Source organism: Hibiscus syriacus, unplaced genomic scaffold (genome assembly GCF_006381635.1).
Source record: "Hibiscus syriacus cultivar Baekdansim isolate YM2019G1 unplaced genomic scaffold, ASM638163v2 tig00110505_pilon, whole genome shotgun sequence".
Classification (NCBI taxonomy): Eukaryota; Viridiplantae; Streptophyta; class Magnoliopsida; order Malvales; family Malvaceae; genus Hibiscus; species Hibiscus syriacus.
In genome coordinates, this window is record NW_024062765.1 from 937,848 (window position 1) to 946,465 (window position 8,618).

The following is an 8,618-nucleotide window of genomic DNA, read 5'->3' on the forward strand; positions in this document are numbered from 1 at the left end:
CTTTCCCTTCAGTCCACGAGTTTTAACATGAAAGATGGGATGTTTTTTAAGAAAATATTAAACAAACTTTCTCTAAACTAAAACCCACTTTAATCTTTGAAATATCTTCGATAACTTTATCATAAGTGTACTTTGGTTATGAAGAAAATATGAAGAGGAAGAGATGGAGAGGAAATTGTTGTAGGAAAAAGTATGAATTAAAAAGATGGCATGAATGTTAAAAGATATAAAATAATGATTTTTCTCCTCTTTTTATTTAAAAATAGGTTGGGTTTTTTCCACATATCGTTCAGACTATTAATAAATAAATTCTTAATATGATTAACTTCAATTACAATATAAAAATCATGTAATATCAAACTCAGAAAACTTTGACATATTTTTTTATGAAGATATACATATTTATCCTAAAAATTCTAGGATGTTATATAAATAGTAAAACGTGTTGTTGAACTAATTCAACTCATAAACATATCTAATCTTACAACAATTCACGCATAATTATTTAAATTTATCTAAATATGTCTTGAACCAAAAAAAAAAAAGTTAAAAAAGAACACAATTTTAAAAAGTTAAATCTCACCCGAACACACTTGTTTGTCACCTCTAATAGTATGATTCCTTTGCTTGAACCTGTGCATATCTGGTGTAGTCCTGGGCTTGTAGCAAAGGTTAATCCACTTGATTGATTTGATCCGAATTTTATTTAAATAAAAATTTCAAATAATAAATTATTTTTCAATTTAATTTTTAATAATAAAATATAAGAATACTAATATATACAAATATTTTATTATTTTAAAAATATTAAAATAGGTTGATTAAAGCCTAACCTACATCATTTAGATATCTAATTCACTTGGGATAATGAATTTGGGTACTCAAAATTCCATTATTCAATTTTTTTAAAATAGTTTACAAAATTTAAATATTTAATAATTTAAATTCAGATAATAATATAAATACTTATGGTAAACGATAAACGATTGGAATTTGATTATAAAAAGGAGTTAATTTCACCACAACGCTCCTTAATATTTCTATATTTGCTTAAGTTTAAGCTAACCAAAAATTATTCTTAAACAAAGAATCACCAACCGAGTAGAATTACATGTAATAAAGTAACGACAGTTTGGTGTATTCTTATACGTAAAGAAGGAAACTTAAGTAAAGTGGGTGATTTCTATCACCCCAAATCCTTCACATAACAAGTGCAATTTCTGATCATAAATACCTTCATCGAAGTGCTTCCTCGATATAGCCAATGGCGGTTTTCCTTAAACGCATTAACATGCGGGATGAACACGACGAACGTTCAGCATATTGTTATATCCCGCCACACAATGCATATGTTTTCAACGTAGATTTAGAAGTTCATCGCCTTTCTCGTTCTCGTAACCGGGGAATTACAACGGTAGAATACCTTTATGATCACTTAACATGTTACCGTGAGGTGCTTGTGTCCGAGGAACACGGGCCCGATCTCCTACTTCCGCTGATTGCCGACAAGGGCGTGCCTCTACGGTCCCTTCGATGTGTGGTTGTTCCTGATATCTTGTCTTTTGCGCGGAAGGTCAACTGTGAACCTGCCAACTCTGCTCGTCCTTTCATAACGTTGAGCCTGCAATTAGTTGTGGAGGTGAACACCGGTGAGGACGATGGTGCCGCGGAGATGATTGCTGAGTCGTTGAATACATTGAGATTCAATCCTGCCAGTGCTCCGTCGATTCGAGGTTTGAAGAGGTTTAAATGGGGTAATGACGATGAGGACAATAATGAAGATAAAGATGATGTGCCTTTGAAGGAAAGGGGATTACTCGAGGATTTGAGTTCGAATAAGATAAAAGAATGTAGAATCTGTTTGGCTGAGTTTTCGGATGGTGATGAGACTGCCGTAATGCCTTGCAAACATGTTTATCATGATGTTTGTATAGGTGAATGGTTAAAGATTAATAACATGCGTCCGCGCTCTGTCGATTTGAGATGTCAAGTTGATTTATTATTGTAGAAAAAATATTTTTTATTTATTAGAATCTAAATATTAATAGATTAAATCTTGAATCCTAAAATTAAAATGTTAATTTCAAGCGTATTTTCATCATATACTATTAACGAGTCCTACATATGCTAACCGAGTTGAGTAGCATCATGTTACTCCAAGATACTCTTTCAAGAGTTACTTTTGATAAAAACACAAAATTAGCAAACTTTTTAATTCTCGGATCAAATTTTTATAAAAGTAAAATTTATTTTTAAATGAGAACCTCCTAATGTTTTACTTGAAGGACTTTGAAATCTTAATTCTTTAACGTTGGATCTAACAATTATTGGTCAATTTGTGTAAGTTATGTATGCAGCTGTGCAGCCTAATTGTGTCCATCCAATTGTTTATAGGAATAATTTTAAACAGGATTGCCTTTTTCTTTTTTCTTTTTCTTTTGTAAAAGGGTACTTTGTATTAAAGGAATTACAAAGTAACCACTCCAAGGGCCTCGTTAAAAAACCTCCCTAAACCTAATCGGAAGAAAAAAAGTGCACCATGGAGCGAAATGAATACAAATAACAGGCTGTAAAATAGCAGCAGTAAAGGATATCCTGGCAGTGAACACATGCCATAATACCAGCCCTGTCCAACACTGAACATACAGAGACGCCAAAACAAGAGCAAATAATAGCAACATGAATCAATCCTATGAAAGCAAACAGCAACCAAAACAGAATCTGAACATTCAAACCAACGTTAGAACGAACCGCAGAATAAAAGCAGAAGAACAACAGCAGCAGGAAAGCCATTAACAGAACCCACGAGCAAAAGCTGTCGGATTTCGAACAAAGTCCGACACCACATGATACAACCTCGGCCATAAATAATTTGCCCAAATTCCAATCAGCAGTAAAGCTTTAAAAAAGATCTGATCCGCCGTAAAAGAAGCCCCATTAAATCTGGTAAGATTTCTGCAGATCCATATATCCAAATCAAACCGAAGAATCCCAGACACCAGAGCGGTTTTACTCTCGTTCTAACCCTTTGCGCGAACCAAATTTCAATCAATAATTTAACATTCTTAGGAAAAACGAAATTTACATTCCACACATTGCACCATCTTTGCCAAGCATTCCAAACTACATAACAATGACAAAGTGCATAATTTACCTCTTCCGGCAGAAGCTTACAGTGGAGGCAGCATACCTGATCGGAGCAATTGATACCCCTTTTGAGCAGCTCAACCATAACCGATAGTCTTTGATACACAGCTTTCCACACAAAAGCAGAGACTTTGGTTGGAACAAGCTTAATCCAAACGAATCTCCACACATGGTCTTCCACTAATCCATCACATGACACTTTATGACATAAAGCTTTTGGGTTATATAAACCATATGATAAACCAACCCAAATCACCCTATCACGATCTTGATTGACTCTAACCGCTCTATTTAAAACCGGGATGAATTCATTCCAAATAGGCTTTTCCCATTCAAAGAAAGGTCTTCTCAATTCAATTCTTCATTCCCAACTATCAAGGACCCTACAACCGAAGTCTTTAATCTTTTCGGTTTTGTTAACATCAAGACTGAAAATTCTTGTAAAAGATAATTTTAAAGAAATATTTTCAGTTCAGAAATCAGTCCAGAACTCTATGTTGTGACCATTCCCCAAAACAAACCTCAAGTCAGTAAGAAAAACAGACAGAAATTTCCAGTAGGATTCACAAGACTACGCCACATCCAAGAAGAAGATCTATAGGAAACTGCTTTAGGCAAGATGACATCTTGATCATAATTATACTTGGCAACTATAATCTTCCTCCATAAACTATCCTTTTCCACACTGAACCTCCAAATCCATTTATTAAGTAAAGAACGATTTCTAATTTTGACATAAAAAAAACCCAGCCCCCCATGAGAAAGAGGTTTACAAATACAGTCCCACCTAATCCAATGGATACTCCTCTCCGACTTAGTATTCCAGACAAAATTAGCAATGTAGCTATTGATCTTATCAGTGATAAACATTGGCATAGCGAAAATAGACATGAAGTAAACAGGCAGATTAACTAGGACAACTTTAATAAGAGTCAATCTACCACCCAATGAAAGTAATTTACCTTTCCAGCTTTGGAGCCTATTGGAGATTTTGTTCAAAATGGGGTGCCAAATCAACTTTGAATTTTTTTGATGACCTAAAGGCAAACCCAAGTACGTCGAAGGCAGATGAGCCCATCCACAGTGCCTCAATTATGCTATGCTCCTCACTCTACTTTCATCCAAATTAATGCCGAATAACGTAGTTTTTGACATATTAAGCTTCAGACCCGCTGCCACTTCGAAGATTTTTAAAATTCGGAAGAAATTAGAAATTGACTCATCATTTGATTCTGAAAAAATGAGCAAGTCGTCAGCGAATTGAATGTGAGATAGAACCGGACCGTCGGTTCCAACAACCACACCACGACATAAACCAATGTTCGTTGCCTTCTTTAGCATACTACTGAGCGCTTCCCCTACAATATTAAAGAGTAATGGCGAAAGCGGGCAGCCTTGCCTTAGGCCCCTCTTAATTGAGAAGTTATTAGTCGGAGAGCCATTTACTAGTATTGCAATCGAAGGTGTCGAGATACAAAAATTGATCCATTTTCTCCATCTTTTACCAAACCCCATCTTCTTTAAAATCAAGTTCAAAAACTGCCAATCCACCGTATCAAACGCTTTGCAAAAATCCGCCTTGATCAAAATAGCTTCTTTCTTGCTTTTTGATAAGTCGTCAATAACTTCATTGGTGATCAAACTGCAGTCCGATATTTGTTTGCCAGCCATGAAGGCAAATTTGTGCTCTCCGATCACCTCCGTGAGACAATTGCCCAACCTCTTAGCCAATAAGCGAGCGACAATCTTATACATATTGCCCACTAAGGAGATTGGTCTGAAATCTTCCGGGGAAGTAGCCTCCACCTTCTTCGGAATAAGCGCAATAAATGATTTATTAAAGGATAAATCAATTACTTCCCCATAATAAAACTCGTGCATAAATCTCATAATTTCGCCTCTAATATGCTTCCAGAATCTTTTGAAAAAATCCATGCTAAAACCGTCTGGGCCTGGTGCACTAGAACCGTAAGATGATTTTATCGTTAGCCATACCTCTTCTTCCGTAAACGAACTTTCAATGTATCTTTTGGATGCTACATTAATTCTCTTAAGAGGGATGTCGAATCTCTTTATGGGAATAGTTTTCACCTCATTAAACCCCACTGAAAAATAATTAACAAAAGCAATTTTAATACCGGCTTGATTCTTGAAAATTGCATTATGGAACTTCAGCTTAGTGATCTGATTTTTACGCCCCCTTGAAACTGTCGAAAGATGAAAAAATTTAGTGTTTTTATCCCCATATTTAAACCACCTGAGTCTCAATTTTTGTAACCATTCGCGTTCTTCCCTCATCGCAGTAGCCCACATTCTTGCCTTCAAGGCTGAAATATCCTGCTGAAAATGAAGATTATTAGGATCCGACAACCACCTCTCTTCTAACACATCAATCTTCTTGCTAATCTCTTCCAAAGAATCCTGATTTTGCACTCTCACTTCTCTCTCTCTATCCTTGGTCACGATCTTTACCAATAACAAAAGATTGATAATACCAATACCTTCATTAGTCGAACTTAGTGCTCTTATTCTACTAACCATAATTTGGTCCTCCGCCCAATGGTTGAACCATTTAAAAGTTCTACAAATTTGATTAGACCTCTTCTCTTTCAAAATAATCGGTTTATGGTAAGATAAACCCCTAGGCAGCGAACTTTGGACTAATAGAGGGCATCGACTGAGAATATTGGACGAAACTAGAAATCTGTCAAGCCTGCTAGCTATCGCGTTTCCGCCTCCCCTAAACCACGTGAACAAACTGCCCAAATTAGGCACTTCTAACAGATTACAATCTGAAATAAACTCCTCAAAGATTCTCGACGCCGACGCATGATCCTGGGCCCCTGATCTTTTGGTCTGTTACCTGACGCAGTTGAAATCTCCCCCTACTATCACAGGGCAACTCCAATTAGAGATGTAGATTTTAGTAGCTCAAAGAACTCTCCTCTTTCGCTTTGTACGTTCGGCCCATATACATTTAAAATCCCTAACTCCAAATTAGATGCAACTACTCTCCCACGAAGAGCAATTACTCTCCGATGAATTGATACACAACTAACAACGAACATGTTCTTATCCCACAAGGAGATCAGTCTACCCGACGCTCCAATAGTAGGAGAACAAACAATTTCTTTATCGCTCTTCCACATTATTCTTCTAAGCATAGAGCTACTCAATTCAGCCACTTTCGTCTCCTGAAGCAAAATCAGATTCACCTTCGACAACTCGGATGCCCTACTAACTTCTCTTATTTTTTTTCACTATTCCTTAACCCCCAAACATTCCACGATAAAATAGCTAGACTAGAAACCATTAATCTATAACACCCACAAGAATCGACCTAGCTAGAACCACATAACAGAAACCTTACTTACCCAAATTGCCTGTGACTTCCAACCTTTTCAAAACTTCTCCTCTCTCCCCCGCGAATTCCACCCCCAATGCTTCAGCAACGACTAGTGTAACACCCTAACCCGTACCTGACCCGAATCGAGTCTGATGTGTCACATTGACTTTTCAAACTTTGACTCTTGACAAAATTCAAAGCAAATTTAAAACTTTCATTAAAATAAAAATGGTTTATTTACATAATTGACCAAAATAACCAAAATCGATCAGAGTATATTCAACTCAATCAATTAGTACATGCCAACTATATTCAAATTAACCAAACACATTTAAATCATCTATTTTCTGATCTGAATTTTGTAAGGGAGATGCTGATCTGTCTTGCTCTTATTCACTTCTCTTCTCGCTTCTGTAACCTACGCGTGAAACAATCACACGCTAAGTCTATGACTTAGTGAGGCAATAAACATATAATGTAAACTATAACTTGTAATCATGCATGAACAATTACTGCTATCATATCATACCCAAACATATATCCATTCATATATATATATATATATATATCAAATACACACATGCATATAATTATCTTCTTTCCTATCATTATCATATTATCACCATTCATATTTCTATTATCTTGTTTATATGATCCATTATGTTCATATCATATATCTTATAACATATACAATAATCACTCATACACACATATCATATCATATAATTCATATCACAAAACACATATATACATCACATGTAACACCCTCAACCCGTACCCGACCCGGATACGAGTCCGAGGTGTCACATTGACTTTTCAAACTTTGACTATTGACGAAAAATCAAGGAAATTTAAAACTTTCATTAAAATAGCATTGTTACTTTACACAAGTTAACCAAAACAAGACAAAATGATCAGAGAAATTGTAACAGACATTTTTCTTACATGCCAACCATATACACGACAAAAGACATACTTTATATGTTACTTCTGATCTGATCTTCTAGCAGTGCTGCTGTTCTTGCAACCCTATTTCCACTCTTCCTGATTCTTGGTACCTGTAAATCACTTACACGCTAAGTCATAGACTTAGTGAGACATATAAATATAACAATAATGCATTCAGTATGAATATGAACATGCAATCTATCCATTCAATCCTGTCGTATACAATTCAATGTAAACAATAATAATATGATAACATATAACTATAACAATGTAATTACCTTTAATAACCTTTTATAGGTCCATGTACATTTTTGAGAACTCAAGGTATTCGAGTACATTAAGGTTGTGCACTATGCTGTCACCACAGCTCGTATGGGTCCTACTAGGGGCTATGAAATTTGTCCCGAAGGACCTATGACTGTATTTGTCCCGAAGGACCACTCCTTAAGAACCATATACATATTCCAGTGGATCAGATCTGTCTCAAAAGACACTGTAAATGTTCCAAATGATACATATGCGTCCCGAAGAACCACGTAGAACCCTCGACTCTTGGCATGCCAACTATACCTATAGCTCTCATATCGTATACCATGACATTATTCTTATGTTTCATGTGTTCACATGTTCATGTCATTTCTCTTGTGATCACATAGCTCATATCACTTATCATATCACATGTGCATTTGGGTCTTTTCACATATATCATTTATCAAATCATATGAACATATATACTTTATGCATTTATCATAATAATTATCATGTATGCATGTTCATAACTATTGTGCTATTAAAATCAACATAGGAATTAGACTTATCACAAGTCTTATTCCCTTGTACCATACTTCTAATATGTATTCACCTTAGCCTTGTTTGACTCGATTCTAATCCTTCAATTGTTTCGGAACGAGATCACGTTCTAAATCTACATATTAATACATTGATACATATCAGTATACTAATTGATATATTCTAAACTATCATTCCTTAGGCTAATAAGAAATCTATTTTTATCTTTTAATGAAGGCATGCATCGATGCACTACACCATGCATCGATGCATCCCTTGACAGGTGCATCGATGCACTATTCATGCATCGGTGCATAAATCCTATTCGATGTTTGTATTTTAAGCAGGTGTATCGAAGCACTGATTGCATTCGATGTTCATTTATTTG